Source organism: Schistocerca serialis, chromosome 12 (genome assembly GCF_023864345.2).
Source record: "Schistocerca serialis cubense isolate TAMUIC-IGC-003099 chromosome 12, iqSchSeri2.2, whole genome shotgun sequence".
Lineage (NCBI taxonomy): Eukaryota > Metazoa > Arthropoda > Insecta > Orthoptera > Acrididae > Schistocerca > Schistocerca serialis.
Genome location: NC_064649.1, coordinates 126,697,071 through 126,715,330, shown reverse-complemented (window position 1 = coordinate 126,715,330; position 18,260 = coordinate 126,697,071).

Sequence of the window (18,260 nt, the reverse complement as noted above, 5' to 3'; positions counted from 1 at the left end):
ATCCTGATTTAGGTTTTCCGTGATTTCCCTAAATCACTCCAGGCAAATGCCAGGATGGTTCCTCTGAAAGGGCACGGCCGACTTCCTTCCCCATCCTTCCCTAATCCGATGAGACCGATGACCTCGCTGTCAGGTCTCCTTCCCCTAAACAACCAACCAACCATCTAATACTCCGAAACCAGCGTTCAACAAATGAATTTCGGTGTCTCCCTCTCAGTAACAGTTTTTTCTTGTGCAATATAATTCATGAAATACTCAGAATTTTACAGGACAGTAAGTGGGAAACGGAAGTTTTAGAAGGGGATGACTGCCGTGTTGTCATACGGCAGCGAGAAATAGATACTAAAGAAATCAGAGAGAAGAAATGTATGCCCCTCCGAAACAATTTTGATCTATTGCAGCGTACCCAGTCCGGGATTAAAGAAAAAAAAGAGAGATAAGTGATTATTTATGCAAGTGATTTGAAATTTTGTGTAAACAGTAGAATACAAGAGACTGAAGTAAAATGGAAGCAACAGACTGAAGGAATGAACAACAACAGCATTGAAATGATGGTGTTGTTATATAAGGGAACCAGTAAACCCTCCACCACCGACTATTCGAAGAATCCTACTCCCATGTGTAAAATAACTTCACACTTCTGATTTATTTACTAATGAGTTGTTATGATAATGAGAGTTTAGAGTCCATGAGAGAGAAAGTTTAGAAAACGTTTAAAACAAGGCTTTAAATATATTGTCGGTAAGTGTTCTCAATACGAAACACTGGATAAAAACAGTGTCGGTAGTTTGCGATGTGTTTTAAGCAGAAGCTGGTGTGTGTCCACATCTGAATGTTTATAACGTTATATCTTCTGAACTGTGTGTCACACAGTGATATAATTTTCAGCTACATTTGGTGGTGTATGTGGAAAATGTCCGCAAAACTTGTTGCGAATAGAGCTAGCAGCATAGAAGTACGTCAGGTGTGATGCTGCAAATTTGCTGCAGGAACAGCGGAAACGTAGTAACTGATAAACGTCTTTCTTTTCTTTCACTATTTTGTGCGTCGCGTCCGGGAGGACAAGTTTAATAAGCGTTTCGAATTAAATGTTAAGTTTGTCAGAAGTTGCTAAATGCTCTCATTCTCATGTACTGGTTGAATGTAGTCAGGGTATTTGCGCGCCATGAATTACGTTGTCTCACTAAATACGTATAAATTCTGACTGTAATACTTTCTCTCACTGTGTTGAGCCTTGCAAATAAGATTATAGCTCGTAATGATTAGATTATGAAAGTATTTTAATTTTTTTAAAATTCATCAAATAATTATACGAAATAATGTTGACTGGAATACTCTCCTTCAAACTGTGAAGGTGGCAGGGGTAAGATACAGAGAGTGAAAGGCTATTTACAATTTGTACAGAAACCAAATGGCAGTTATAGAAGTCGAGGGGCATGAAAGGGAATCAGTGGATGGGAAGGGAGTGAGACAGAGTTGTAGCCTCTCCCCAATGTTATTCAGTCTCTATATTGAGCAAGCAGTAAAGGAAACAAAAGAAAAAATCGTAGGTATTAAAATCCATGGAGAAGAGAGAAAAACTTTGAGGTTCGCCGATGACATTCTAATTCTGTCAGAGACAGCAAAGGACGTGGAAGAGCAGTTGAACGAAATGGACAGTGTGTTGAAAGGAGAATATAAGATGAACATCAACAAAAGCAAATCGAGGATCATGGAATGTAGTCGAATTAAGTGGGGTGATGCTGAGGGAATCAGATTAGGAAATGAGACACTTAACAGTAGTAAAGGAGTTTTGCTATTTGGGGAGCAAAATAACTGATGATGGTCGAAGTAGAGAGGATGTAAAATGTAGACTGGCAATGGCAAGGAAAGCGTTTCTGAAGAAGAGAAATTTGTTAACATCGAGTGTAGATTTAAGTGACAGGAAGTCTTTTCTGAAAGTATTTGTATGGAGTGTAGCCATGTATGAAAGTGAAACATGGACGATAAATAGTTTTGACAAGAAGAGAACAGAAGCTTTCGAAATGTGGTGCTACAGAAGAATGCTGAGGACTAGGTGGGTAGGTCACGTAACTAATGAGGAGGTATTGAATAGGATTGGGGAGAAGAGAAATTTGTGGCACAACTTGACTAGAAGAAAGGATCGGTTGGTAGGACATGTTCTGAGGCATCAAGGGATCACCAATTTAGTATTGGAGGACAGCTCTTTTAAATGAACATTGCTTTCTGTGTTTTTATATTTTACTTTATTTAATCTTCACTTCTTTCACTACCTTGTATACTACTGCTTTATTTTTTATGTTTTCTCTTTATTGTAATCTTAAAGATTTTGTTAAAAATGTTGTTTTGGATACAATAAATAAATAAATAATATTGGCGGGAAGTGTGGGTGGTAATAATCGTAGAGGGAGATGAATACACTAAGCAGATTCAGAAGGATGTAGGTTGCAGTAAGTACTGGGAGATGAAGAAGCTTGCACAGGCTAGAGTAGCACGGAGAGCTGCATCAAACCAGTCTCTGGACTGAAGACCACAACAACAACAACAACAAAACCATTGTAAATCAACTGTTTTGCCCCTTGATGGCAGTAGGTAGGCAACCTGCACTCGTGTTTGTGCACCATGAACTGAATTAGTCATTTGCAGTTACAACAGCGGGGTGTATGATAACCACTCACCATATGGGAGGACAATTTCCTTTGAACAGCAATTAGCCCACATGGCCAAGTTTGATAAAATAATGATTTTAATTCTTTTTACTCTACTGACTGCGAGGAGTAAAGCTCGAGAGTAGTGAAGTTGGTGGGTGGGCGTGTCGCGAACGCTGCCACAGGAAGGGAAGGTCGCCTGCTCCACTGTGGCGGAGCCGACAGGTGGCGGCGCGCGGCGGCCGGTGGCGGTACTACGAGAGGCGCCGCCGTGGTGGTGCGGGGGCGGGCTGGGCACCGCCTGCCGCAGTCCCTAGTCACACGGGAGCGACCGGGGGTGGCCACCTCCTCGCCGAAAGCGCGCTTTCTGACCACTGGTACGGCAGTCGACAACGATTCCGCAATTCGCCTCCAGCTCTACTGTTCTGTAGTATCCTTTGCTCGTCCATACTGTGGAGGAAGGGGGGGGGGGGAGGAGTCTGTCACACACTGCAGACACAAAAGTTAAACTTTGTGGCTGTCTAACTAATATTGCCCCCATACATTTCCAGGCGGACTAGTTAAGTACTGTTTTTAAATCTATCTTTCTCATGCTGGAACTGACATTACGTACAACTGTAGCGTCCATATACATTAGTATTTTAATTTCTGCTTATTACATTTAACACAATTTTTAATGTATATAATATATCATAGCATATTATATTAAGAAAAATATCTGTTCATAAGTGGAATTTAAAATTTAAAAGTGAACAGTGACACTAACCGGAGTGATATGTATGAAACGAGACACTAGACACATATTTAGTGTAATCCTGACACAGAAGCTAAAATGAGAGATCTACAACTACACTCTGCAGCTACTGTTGTAGCGCATGGCAAGGGGTAATTAGCCGGCCGGTGTGGCCGAGCGGTTCTAGGCGCTACAGTCCGGAACCGCGCTGCTGCTACGGTCGCAGGTTCGAATCCTGCCTCGGGCATGGATTTGTGTGATGTCCTTAGGTTAGTTAGGTTTAAGTCTAGGGGACTGATGACCTCCCATAGTGCTCAGAGCCATTTGAACCATTTTTAAGGGGTATTGACCATTGTACCCTGTATTAAGGTCCCTTCCCATTTCATTTGCGTATAAACTGTGGGAAGACTGAGTGTTTAAACACCTCAGTGCACGCTGTGATTATCCTAATACTGCATTAGCGGCTGCTAAGGGAGCGATACTTAGGGAGCCGTAGCATTCATCTAAATTCGTCGCATAGTGCTGGTACTGGAAACTTTATAAGTAGACACAAAGGAATTGAAGACATTATCTACCAGTGGGCAATGAGTTCAAATGGGGCAAGTTGAAAATTTGCGGTGGACCGCGATTCGAACCCGGTTCTACTGCTCACGAGGCAGATGCACAGACCACTACGCCATCCGGACATATTGGTCGCCACAACTGTACGGACTACCTTAGCACACCTCCCATCAGACCCAAATTCTCGTTTCACGCCACTCGCCACTGATGTGCCCACTGCCCATTAGTCTCATTGCATATCACATCTCGCCAATTCCCTTGGGGTGCATCCGCACCGAAGGTATCGCTGCCCGTCATCGCCTTAGTCAAGCAAGCTAATGTCTATAATTCCTTTGTGTCGTGATTCGTAGTGACTGCAGGATCAGAACAATGTCTGTTCTTTCGGACATGTCAAAAAAGTGGTTCAAGTGGCTCTAAGCACTATGGGACGTAACATCGGAGGTCATCAGTCCCCTAGACTTAGAACGACTTAAACCTAACTAACCTAAGGACATCACACACAGCCTTGCCATGTATGTGTGTGATGTCCTTAGGTTTGTTGGGTTTAAGTAGTTCTAAGTCTAGGGGGATGATGACTTCCGATGTTACGTCCCATAGTGCTCAGAGCTATTTGAACCATTTGAACCCTACTTGTTACGGGTCGTACAGACCTCAGCAGTACTCTAGGTACGGTCGCAGGAATGTTTTGCAAGCATTCTCCTCTCCAGACTGATTGCATTTCCCTATTATTCTACCACTCAACCTATGTCTGCCACCTACTTTACCTACAGTTCAGCGTATGTCACTGTTCCCTTTCATATCCTCACAAATTGTTTCATCCAGTCAGTTGTGTAAGTAGACTGATTTCAAATGTGATTCATTGATGCTGGTGTCATAGGATTCTTCAGAGACAAGCCTATCGTCAGGAGCGTCCCAGATAAGTGTGATACGATTGCTGTTATTTTCTTTACGCGCAGATGATCTGACGGACAGGGTGGCAACAATCTGCGCTTGTTGGCAGACGCTGTGGGCTATGGGAAGGTCTTGTCCTTGAGTAATTGTAGAAGGATGCAAGACAAAATTTCTACACTCACGTTCATAAATTAAGGATAATGCTGATACATGGTGCAACAATGCTCTGGTGGTTGGTTTGCGGGTTCAAATCACCTCGGGGTATGACCATGCGGTGCATTTGAACTGCGGTCGTCGCACGGTGGCGCTGGCAGCAGTCCACATACGCAGAGGTGTGTTGGTGCATGTCAGAGTACGGTGCAGCGAGTAAGTGTGCAGACGTTTTCAGACGTGCTAATGGTGACTGTGTTTTGAAAGTGGCTCAAAGAACACGTATTGATGACGTTATGAGGGCTAGAATACTAGGGCGGCTGGAGGCCTAGAACCGCTCGACCACACAATGGCTCCTGACGCTTCGGATGTTTTGCACTCATTTCGAAATGCAACCGACAAAACAAAACATTCAACTCTTACGCTGTTCGTCTATACACTGCAAAAACTCGTTGATTACAGATTCGAGACCACTGCTAATGATGTCGCTGCGGAAGCTATATTTAAAATTATGGTGTCCACTTACTTGTGGAACTGACTGTAAATGCCAGACCGTGTCAGCAGAACCATAAAAACTCATGAAAAAATTGTCGTATTTGTATGGAACAAAAACTGTTTCACGCAGGAAACAACAGGCATTTGAAATACACAAAAATCTAATAATTTTTTTGAGCCCATTGCCTTTCGTCTTCACAAATTTCTTTTGTTCAGCTGGTTGCTGTAATGTGCATAAATTCAAATACAGTTGCTGAATATGGATAAAAATTTTCGGGCGGGAAGGAGCGCCTGGTCCCCGGCACGAATCCGCCCGGCGGACTTGTCGAGGTCCGGTGAACCGGCCAGTCTGTGGGTGGTTTTTAGGCGGTTTTCCATCTGCCACGGTGAATGCCGGCGGGTTCCCCTTATTCCGCCAAACCTACACTAAGTCGGCGATTGCTGCGCAAACAAGTTCTCCACGTACGCGTACACCACCATTACTCTACCACGCAAACATGGGGGTTACACTCGTTTGGTTGAGACGCTCCCTGGAGGGGGGAGGGGGGAGGGCACCGGGGGCCGAACCCCACAATAACCCTGAAAGATTGGTTCAGTGTGGGACGGAGGAGGGGTGAAGTGGACTTCGGTAGTCGTCCTGAGGGTTGTGGACCATTGCGGCTGCGGCGGGGACGGAGGCTTTCCGTCGTTTCTAGGTCCCCAGTTAACACACAATATAATACGAAGTGTTCAAAAAGTCTCTCCGCAGTGCCGTATGATTGTTAGCCGCGCGTGCCGTATGATTGTTACTTCCCTTCAAGTGGACTCTCCCAACATTCCACTGTTTCGCTCATCTCACCCAGCGTCATTAGTATCGTTGGTGTGTGTCGTTACGTCTTGAGTTGAACGTTTAAGTTTAATTCCTCTGTTCGTTTGTTTCGTTTTTGTCACTGTTAAAATGCTAACCATTGAAGAACGTGTGTTTTTAGTCGAACAAGTGTTCAAAGGTGACGGTAAATACACAGCTTGAGTTCGTAAAACATTTAATTCAGTTTTCCCGGAGACAACACTACCACATCGCGATACTATGCGAGATTTGAGTAACAAGTTTCGAAGTAAGGAGTTCAGTGACGGATGCACCGAGAAGTGGTCGTCCTAGCGTTTTGTCTGAGGATAAACTACTCGATATTTCCGATAAAATGTGCACGAGTCTGAACAAGTCAGCAAGGAAACTCGCCCAGGAAATCGTTGTTAGTGTCGGAACGGCCCACACAGCTCTAAGGAAACAATTCGAACTTTTCCCATACAATGTGACAGTCGTGCAAGAACTGAAAAATACTGATCATGGTAAGAGACTGCATTATTGTGAATGGTTCAGAAATTTCGTTCAACGAAATGGAAGGGATATCCTTAATGAAACGTTTTTCACTGATGAGGCGTGGTTTCATTTATCTGGGTACATAAATTCGCAAAATTCTCATAAGTGTACTGCAAATTCATTGCGTATTGACGAGGAACCAATTCATTCTGTGAAAATAGGAGTTTGGATTGCAATTTCTGGACGTCCGACTGTGGGTCCCATATTTTTCAACGAAACAATAAACGCACAACGATACTGCAGTGATATTCTGCACCCATTCATAGGAGAACTTGTGTTGAGTGAAATACTGAACGGTTATTTTCAACAAGATGCTGCAACCACGCATACAGGTCGCGTTTCAATGTCACTGCTACCTGATGTTTTCGGTGATCGCGTAATTTCACACGGACTTTGGCCTCTACGATCGCCTGACCTAACACCACCTGACTTTTTCTTCTGGGGCGCAGCGAAAGCAACTGTCTATAAAAACCGTCCAAAATCAATCGATGAACTGAAGACTGCAGTACCCACTTTCACTGCCTCTGTTACAGAAGAAATGTTACAGCTTGTGTTTGGAAACTTGATTAGTACGAATTGAATTGTGTATTCAGCAACAGGGGATACACTTTCAACATTTAATGTAAAAATTTGTAAGTAAAAATGGATATTCAATAAGTTAATAACTTGTATTTCACAGAGTTTCATTTCGGTGTATTCACTGCGGCATACGGCACGCGCGACTAACAATCATACGGCACTGTGGAGAGACTTTTTGAACACCTCGTTGTAATGCCACTTCCTCGGACGAGAAATAAAAATAAAGAGTTAGCTCCTAATACCCCAAAGATTCTCCCCCCAAGTTCCAAATCCCCAGAAAAGTGAATAAGCGAACGAAGTTCCATTTATCACTATTATTAGGACAATAACGAGTAATTAAATCAGGAATCTAAGACTTGACAATTTAGCAGTCTACGAAAGAAATATTAAATTTCAGTAAAATTAAAATCAAACTGATAATAAATTGCAAAATTAGCATAAATTAACATTCGCAAAGTAGAACCAACAATCCCAAAGAATACTCCGTGTGAGTACTCTTTGGGAATCGTGAGTAATGACTAAGTATAATTCAATGCATTGTCACTACGTTACGAGAGTTAGCCGAAGCAGGTCATATATTTGAATGCTCGTACATGTAGGCGCGCTTAGATTGTTTTTGAGATTGAATAATTGCGATCTATTATGACGCAGTAATACGATCTTCTGACTTCAAACATCACGGCATTAGAATTCGGACGGAGAACTTTTACCTATTAGAATAAAGTGAACTTTTAACTAGATACTTGAACTAAACATTGCTTAGACAGTGATTTAGGCAACGAACACTGATAGACAATTTTCATTCATAATAGCCAGTGGTTTATGGAACTTCAGTGATAGGTCCGAAGCATATAATTTAAATCCCCCCAACACCTGGGAAGGTTTTCTTCTCAAGGCTCGGTTAGAAGTGACTAATATTGTGCAATGAAATGAAATGTCGTGTGGCTAAGGCCTCCCGTCGGGTAGACCGTTCGCCTGGTGCTGGTCTTTCGATTTGACGCCACTTCGGCGACCTACGCGTCGATGGGGATGAAATAATGATGATTAGGACAACACAATACCCAGTCCCTGAGCGGAGAAAATCTCCGACCCAGCCGGGAATCGAACCCGGGACCTTAGGATTGACATTCCGTCACGCTGACCACTCAGCTACCGGGGCCGGATATATTGTGCAATGAAACACCCTCTCGTGTCAAGTCGTGCATTTGTGATTTTAAATTCTATAAAGTTATTGGCATGAAACTCCCAAGTAATAATTACGCGCAGCGATAATATTTGACTGTAGCGCTCGGCGGTCAAATAACAAGCCCATTGTTACTATTTCTTAGATACTTGAAATTACGACCAACTTGTAGGGAATTTGTTGTGGATGTGACTGTACTGGTTTTATCATTAATATTTCATAATTAATCAGTGAAACCGATTACGAACGATTAATTACGATTCTTGGTGAAGTAAATATCTCACGCACGTCGACATTTCGGTTCAGCACTGTTATTTTGTGTAACGTCGTCTTCGTAACTTGATAACGATCTCAACACTCTACCGACTGTCACCGAGTTTTAGCCGGGGCCAAGTGCAAATCAAACTAAATCGTCAAGAAGAAGAGCCGTTATATCGTGCAATGCAACGGATAAAATACTAAATTTTCACATTACGCCTATTTCTTTGTACGAACAAAAGACGTCCCGGAATTCTACTACAGAGTGACTTCAGCGAAGTAGTCCTACAGAGGTGTTGTATACGGTCTTCCTGGAGAACGCCAGCCCGCCATCGTCGCGGCCTCCTTGTTTGTCCCGTCTCCGCCGTGTAGAGAGCCACGTGCGAGGTAGCGGCCAGCAGCCAGCAGCGGATCGGGGCCTCCTGGGTCCCCGTGTTAATGGGGGCAATTCGCGCTGGTTAACCTGGCCGGGCGGCTGCCCCTCCCTCCCAACCCTCACTTACCACATAGCTGGCCGCCGAGGAAATTCCCGCGACCACCACCAGCTCTCACACGACTCTACCCGGCGCCGTCGCCACTCACACGCAGGCATCTCACACTAGGCGGCGATACGCTCTAGCGGAGAGAAAAACGGACCGCTTTAAACCGATACCGGTATTCTAGCTTTTACAGTTACACACATACTCAGCAAGCCACCATGCGGTGCGTGGCACAGGTAGCCTGTACCGCTACTTGTCATTTCCTTCCCTGCTGCACTCGCAAGTAAAGCGAGAGGACGACAACTGTCTGTATGTCTCCGTTTGAGCCCTGATTTCTCCTATCTTTGTGGTTTATGTTGTTGGCAGTAGAATCGTTCTGCACTCAGCTTCAAATGATAGTTCTCTTCTGTAAATGTTTTAAGCAGTAGAATGAGAATTTTACTCTGCAGCGGAGTGTGCGCTGATATGAAACTTCCTGGTAGATTAAAACTGTGTGCCGGACCGAGACTCGAACCGGGGACCTATTGCCTTTCGTGGGCAAGTGCTCTACCATCTGAGCTATCCAAGCACGAATCACGCCCCGTCCTCACAGCTTTACTTCTGCCAGTACCTCGTCTCCTACCTTCCAAACTTTACAGAAGCTCCCCTGTTTCTCTCAGCATTGTTCCTCGAATAGAATGTCACCTACAGTGATTCTCGTTTGACTTCCCAAAGCGTTTCTATTGAGAGGCACCCACATGCCTTGCTCATACTGTGGCATCAAGCAGTCAGGCCTGCAAGATGAGTGGTCTGCCAAGCGAGTGGACTCATTCTTATTTATCGAGTAACATGAACTCTAGTACTCACAATTAAGTTACAAGTTATTCTCCTGTTTGGATATGACGCAACGGAAACGCACATCTGACTATCAGTAATTTACAGAACTCTGCCTGTTCACTACGCACTGGCAATACCACATTTTCTTTCTTATTTAACGGCTTTGATCAACACGTGGCCATCGCACTGAATATGAATGGCGCACACATTATAAATTCTGGATATCATGACAACATACTATTCGAAGGAAAAAGCCACCAATCTTTTTCTTTTCACTATTTTTTTTATTCCGATAAATTCTATAACCTAAACACACAAATTCTATAACCTACAACAATAACACATGAGAAATTCCGCCCAGTGGGCATGGCTTTACATTGGTGATTCTCTACCTTATGGTCTCGTAATTATTTAACGCTACAGTGCACTTTCTGGATAGGATGGTGGATCTTTAATTATATCTCACACTTCGACTCTTCAATTATCATCATGATACTTTCCTCCAGACCGAGCAGTACAAAAGGAACACGCATAACCCACTACCTCTGAAACTACCTTGCTACTCTCCCATGCAAACCACACATACCTAAATTACATGATATACACCACACTGGCAACATGAAATACTACACAGGGAATAGTCACAACATTATCACTTTCAGCTTTCCCACTTCAATTAATATTCATCCCAGTTTCACACGACACTGCCCCACTTCGTAATTATACTTTCCTACTATGAACTCTGGAGATATATGCACGTCTTCCTGTGCAATGCAAGCCAAGTGGCGTTGCTGGATAGACGGCTGACTCACCTTGCTTCTGTCTCAGAGTATGAATCAAGCGTCACTCGGAAACATAACACGCAAATTAATGTTAAGAACATATTCATCACACACGCGAGTCCTCAACTGATACCATGGACGAGTACTTCTCTTTATCCTTTGTCTCATACACAGGTTGAGACTCACACAGTACTCACCACGTGGAAGTACTCGCCTCTAATTTCAAGTCCCGCACACGCTATTTCTTAAATATTTCAACTTATAGTACACACGCTAGTAATTCAGCTTAACTTAAGCACACGGAAGTATTTCAACTTATTGCTACACGTGGTTTCATTGTGACCGTTGGTCACTTCCGAAGATTACTTCGATCCCATTAATATTACCTGCCTGACATTTAATTCTCCCCACAAAAGTTCCTGAAATAGAGAAATTATTATTCCAAACAACTCTTAAGTATTCCACATGCATACCATGTCTCCACGCCTAAGACAGGTCATACCAAAACTACATCCAGCGGCAGAGTGCTGAAACATGGCCGTTCTTCAAGTCCTCTCGCACCTCTGCCGAAGTGGGGGAACACCATGCTACCGTATTGGTCAGCCACATTTCAGGCGCTCAAAGCTCCGGTAAGTTTCATCTCTTTGGGTCCACCAAAGGTGACCAAAAGATCGTCTCAAAGATGATCATGTATTGCACATTCACTATCTGCGGTTAGCAGACGACCACACATCCATTCATTTCACAGATCTCACCAAACTGGATGTAGGGATTTATTTTGTGGGAGTGCACATGTGATCAATTAAATAAATAAATTGTCATTCTTTCCTACACGGGTATCCGGCTTCGCTGTATTAATTGAAATTGAGTTATTTTACAAAAAAAATGTGTTGTTCTGACAAAAACAATGAAGTATGTTGTACCTATTTTCAATGTCTGGCGGTACTGTAACCTTTCATTATAATACTAAAGTGTTGTTCGAAACTACTGGTAGCAAATCTAGCAACACGCTTTTAAATAGCGTCGATGTCATCCTTTAATCCGACCTGCTGCGGATTCCAGACATTCGAACAAGAATGGTTCGTGCTAGAGTCTTGTATACAGTCTCCTTTACAGGTGAACCACGATTTCCTCAAATGCTTCCCATAAACAGAAGGCCTCCTGCCTTCTCTACTACAGTGCTTACTGTCTCGTTTCATTTCGTACCGTTCGCTACGTTATGCCGGGATATTTACTCAATGTACTCTTTCAACCAGCGTACATTTTCAAAAAATGGTTCAAATGGCTCTGAGCACTATGGGACTTAACATCTGAGGTCATCAGTCCCCTGGACTTAGAACTACTTAAACCTAACTAAATTAAGGACGTCACACACATCCATTCCCGAGGCAGGTTTCGAACCTGCGACCATAGCAGCAGCGCGGTTCTGCACTGAAGCGGCTAGAACCACTCGGCCACAACGGCCGGCTCATCCCCTTTACTCATCCGCAATGAGTTACATTTAGGGCTACCTGCCATTTATCACACCAACTAGAAGTTTTGTCGAAGTCGTACCTTTCTTCAGTCACTCAGTTTCGACACTTTACCGTACAACACAGCATTTTCAGTAAACAGCCGCATTTTTCTGCCCAGCCTTTCTGTCATATCATTTATGTACATGGGGAACAACAATGGTCCTAACACACTTCCCTGAGGGACACCTGAGAACCCCCTTTTCTCTGATGAACACTCTTTGTCGAGGTCAACGTACTGGGTTCCCCTACTTAAGTTCAGGATGATCGGTATTTTCGATATTAGTTTGGTCTCAGTTATAACAGTTTGAGAGGTTCCATGCCATCTTTTGCATGTCTTCTCTCATTTTCATCAATTTTATTAATGGTCTATGTCACTGCACGGTAGTAACAGACCAAATAAGGTTAGTGTAATGAGAGTATTTGTTCAAATGGTTCAAATGGCTCTGAGCACTATGGGACTCAGCATCTTAGATCATAAGTCCCCTAGAACTTAGAACTACTTAAACCTAACTAACCTAAGGACATCACACACACCCATGCCCCAGGCAGGATTCGAACCTGCGACCGTAGCAGTCCCGCGGTTCCGGACTGCAGCGCCAGAACCGCTAGAGGCTCCGGACTGGAGCGCCTAGAACCGCACAGCCACCGCGGCCGGCGAGAGTATTTGTACTGAGAGCTCAAAAAGTACTTTTCACTTGCTTCCTAAACATGTTGGGTTAGTTACCTGGGTGGCCTGTGCGTGGCAAGCATCGGTATTTCCGGTTGGGGGCTGCACTTCCCTGAATTCTGTGGGGTTCGTACAATAGGCTTAAGCGCCTGGAGGAATGACTGACGTCGATCGAGTTTCGCCTATTGTATGCACAGCGAAACGACCTGCGACACGTCTTAGTGTCGCCACAGTTTATGTGTTTACCATTCCGGCGCGTGCGGAACGAAGATTCCTGGCACCGACTGACTGCATTGTCCTCTTGAGTCTGAGAATACTTGTGGACTGTGTCCTGCTGAGTGCGACTGTCTGGCGCTGGATAGCCGGTCGTCTAGGCAGGTTGTTTTCATAGCCGGTCAAACGGCAAGTTCAGTGCCCTCAGCTGAATAGCAGAGGCATGATTGGTCAACTTAAACTGAGGCTAATTGACGTCATAAAGCCGTGCTCGAAATTGGAGGGAACGGTCGCTATTGGAGCGAATGACGTTCTGAGACAGTGTGGGGGAATTTTGAGATCAGCACTGAATGCTGATTCGTGGTTTTCAAGGATAGTAGGGAGTTGAGCAATGTTTACTTCGCTATTGCGTTGCGCGGGTGCAGGGCATTCGGAATCTGATCTTCCTCGTAGTCGGACGGTCTTGCGACTTGGTCGCTCTTTATCGGAAGAACTTAGAATTCTCGGACAGCCTTCGAGGACAGGGGCTGACACAGAGTTGCTGCACGGCAGAAGTCGGCGCCTACATTATCAGGACGCTGTCTACCGACGACGTGCAGCAGATTTCAGTACTGGTACAGTATTTTGCGGCTCCGGCATTGTAGGACATTATCAATTTTATACTGAATCCCTCAGCAGCACGCGCGCTCGATTTGCCACAAGTCCACCTTGCTTGTTTCTCTATGTGATCCCGTTTGAGATCTCACTACTAGTCGGGATACTGCAATATAGTCGGGAGATTAATATTTGATTCATTAGGACCTACAGTCATTATCGTCTGTCTATTGCATCACAGAGAATAGGAGCACCTTTTTCTCGAGTACCAGTACTGAAATCTGGAGCACATAGTCGGTAGGCAGCATCCTGATGATGTACGTAGGCGCCGACTTCTGCCATGCAGCAACTCTGTGTCAACCCCTGGCCACGAAGGCTGTCTGAGAATTTTTGTTCTTCTGAGGGACCAAGTCACAAGACCGTCCAACTCGGAGGAAGATCAGATCCCAAATCCTTTTTTTCTGTGATGCAAGAGCGAAGCCGTAGCCAGCTTTGCTCAACTCCCGACTCTCCTCGAAAACCGCGAATCAGCATTCAGTGCTGATCTCAAAATTCCCCCACACTGTCTCAGAACATCATTCGCTCCAACAGCGACCGTTCCCTCCAATTTCGAGCACGGCTTTATGACGTCAACTAGCCTCAGTTTAAGTTGACCGATCATGCCTCTGCTATTCAGCTGAGGGCACTGAACTTGCCTTTTGACCGACTACGAAACAAGCTCCCTAGACCACCGGCCATCTGGGGCCAGACAGTCGCACACAGCAGGGCACGATCCACTAGAATTCACAGAATCAAGAGGACAATGCAGTCAGCCGGTACCAGGAATCTTCGTTCCGCACGCGCCGGAATGGTAAACACATAAACTGTGGCGACACTAAGACGTCTCGTAAGTCGTTTCACCCTTTCACCCTGCATACAGTAGGCGAAACTCGACCGACGTCAGTCGTTCCGCCAGGCGCTTAAGCCCATTGTATGAACCAGAAGAATTCGGGGAAGTGCAGCCCCCAACCGGAAATGCCGTGTGCCGCGTCCTGCGATGCTAGGAATCAAGTGAAAAGTATTTTTTGAGCTCTCAGTACAAATACTCTCATTACGATAACCTTATTCGGTCTGTTACTATCCTGAAATGACATAGAATATTAATAAAATTGATGAAAATAGAGGAGACATGCAAAAGAGAGCATGGAACCTCTCATGGCGACTCGAATAAGGGTCAGAGGTGGACCAACGCGTTTCTGACTTTCTATTGAATAAATCATTCAAATTTTCTGAAATTGTAATCATTTGTTTGTCTGCACAAGTGCGTCACATCTACTCATTTCCGACCCATTCTGATTCATCCTTCATGATGCGGCCATATTTTTTGTCTCGGTGTGTATTTCGTAATATGTTCCCAGACATGTGTCCGGTTCGTCACGAGTTAGTTGACAGGTGTCGGGGCTTTGCAGACAGACGGGCGTGGAGCGTGGAACAGCGGACGCACCCTGCTGCCACCACGCACCCCCATGGCGCCCCGGTAATTAGCCGCACTTAGCGCCTAACCTGGCTGTCGCCGCAGCCACCATTTTCGGACCGCTGCCGGACGGACGCGGCGAGGAATAATTTGGTGTTGTTTGAGCGGCCCGTCCGTCCCTGTCTACATTGGTATTTCCTGCCGCGGTAACGGCGGAAGCTCCCCATTAGCCCCGGTACCTAGGACTCACATAAAAGTGTGTAAACGCCGCGTCCAGGAACCGGGCGGCCGGCATCCGGCGGCGAGGCCGTGACGTCATCGTCTGTCCGGTGAGGCCCGTGGCGCCGGAGCTCTACAATTCACAAGACTTCGTGCGAACGTGACGTCATTCTGACGTCAATCACTGTATCGAAGAGGGACAGGGCTTTCTTTCGACTTGCGTGATCTCTCGGTTCACAACACGTCAGGCGCACATGAAGTTCAACACAATTGACTTAGAGAGAACTGCGGGTGCGGGTTGCGCTTTTTCTTTACTGCAGTGTACGTTGACCTCGAAGATACGTTGTTGATAAATGTGTAAAGTTCTGCATTCATACGGACTGCGCTGTGGATAAATGGTTAAAATGGCTCTGAGCACTATGGGACTTAACATGTGAGGTCATCAGTCCCATAGAACTTAAACCTAACTAACCTAAGGACATCACACACACCCATACCCGAGGCAGGATTCGAACCTGCGACCGTAGCGGTCGCGCGGTTCCAGACTGTAGCGCCTAGAACCGCTCGGTCACTCCGGCCGGCGCTGTGGATAAGGAAGAGACTAAAGTAAATGATAATTAATTGAAACTCTCAGTTGCCGACAGGTCTTGTTGATATTCCTCGATAGGGAGAGCTGAAAATGTGTGGCCCGACCGGGACTCGAACCCGGGATCTGCTGCTTACGTGGCAGACCCTCTATCCATCTGAGCCACCGAGGACACAGATGAATAGCGCGACTGCAGGGAATTATCCCTTGCACACTTCCTGTGAGACCCACATTTTCATCTGTCCTCAACCTACATACGTAATGTTCCTAATAAATATTTGTCCATCCACTCATTACTCGCACCAACTAAGGAGACGATGCATACAGGTTGCCCGAACTCGTCACGTTACGAGCATGAGCGTTTCTCTTATTTTGTGGAAACTCTCTCTACCAATCGCAACAACCCTACCATGAAATTGCGTCGAAACTTTGGATCTTTCCTCCTTCCTAGCGCGTTTCCGCCAATCGGACGTTTTGTGCCCATTCCAAACGCATAAATGCGTACGTTGACTTCCTCATGTGTGTACCACTCGCTGAACATGTGATCGAAAATGCATCACTGGTCTTGTTTTGTATCCATTTGGATTCAGAAACGCAGTTTTCTAAAAGCTTTCTTTCCTGTCCTCCCTCAGATGAGCCGTTATACTGGCTCTCCCCATCTGATCATGTGGTCGGTCGTTGACTTTCCACCTGGGACACCCCTTTAAATGGTTTCCGTGGTACCCCCCGTAGTGCGGCCTCGCCTCTGCCCTCGTCCTTCTGAATTCCAACCTAAAACACCTCTCGCTGCTGTCTCACCTTCCGCTCAAACTTGCCATATAGGGGTGGTGTGTTAATTACCATCGATTGTCATCCCTTTTTGCGTTACATATTGCTAGGCAAATTTGCTCATTCCTGTTGCAATGTATAAAGCTCTCATGTGAGGTGCGAATCTGACCTTCATCTACTCTGCTTCGCACTGCACATCCATATTCAAGTATTTAGTGCCAATTTATTAGTGGTTTCATGAATGAAAATACTCCAAAGTGCTTAAAATATCTGTGTTCACTTATATACGTAAGTAACGAATGTAACGTACTGGGAATATATAAACAAAAAGATACTTTATGCTTACACGCTTGCAGAACAATCGCTGCAACCAGTCATATCCATTAGTTATGTAGGAGTATGTGTACCGAGCGATATAAAGTGGAATGACCAGATAAAACTAATCACAACGAAGGCATATGCCAGACTGTGATTAACTAGAAGGCTCCACAGGAAGTGTAGTGCACCTACATACGAAGTAGCTTACAAAACCATGGTTAGACCAATACTTGAATATTGATCGGCAATTCGGGACCTGTGCGAAATAGAATTGATAGGGGAAATACAGAAGATCTAAAGAAGAGAAGCACACTTCGTAATAAGTTGATTTAGGGAGGATGAAAGCGCGATGGAAATACTCAGCCATCTTCAAAGGCAGACGCTCCTAGAGAGGTGTTAAGTTTATCGTTGATTCCATTTGTGTCAGTCATCATTACTTGCGTCTTTTGCTCGCAACCCATATTCTGACCCATTAGACTATTAATTGCAATCCACAGCAGCTGTAAACGTCCTCCGCTTTCACCGAGTAGAATTACGTCATCCCAATCGTGATATCCTTTCATACTGAATTTCAACACCACCCTTGAACCTTTTCTTTTATTTCCATTACTGCTTCTTCGACGTCTGGATTGAACACTAGGAGCGAAAGACTTCATCCCTTATACCCTTTTCAATCCGAGCGCGTCGTTGTTGATCTTACATTCTTAATGTTCCATATTGGTTCTTGTACATATGTCATTACCCGTCTTTCCCTCTAGTTTACACGTATTATTCTTGTACTATTTTATATTGTTGAACGCCTGTTCTGGGTCTACAAGTCCTCCGAGTGTGTCTATATTTTTCAAACACTCACGGAAAAGAATCGCAACACTAACATGGAGTTGTGCGATATGAACGGAAGTTGGTTGGCGTGCTCCTACATCTGAAAGATTATGTCTATTCAAATTCCGCGCCAGTCGCAGAACAGTGGCGCTAAATCTGCATCTACATGGTTAC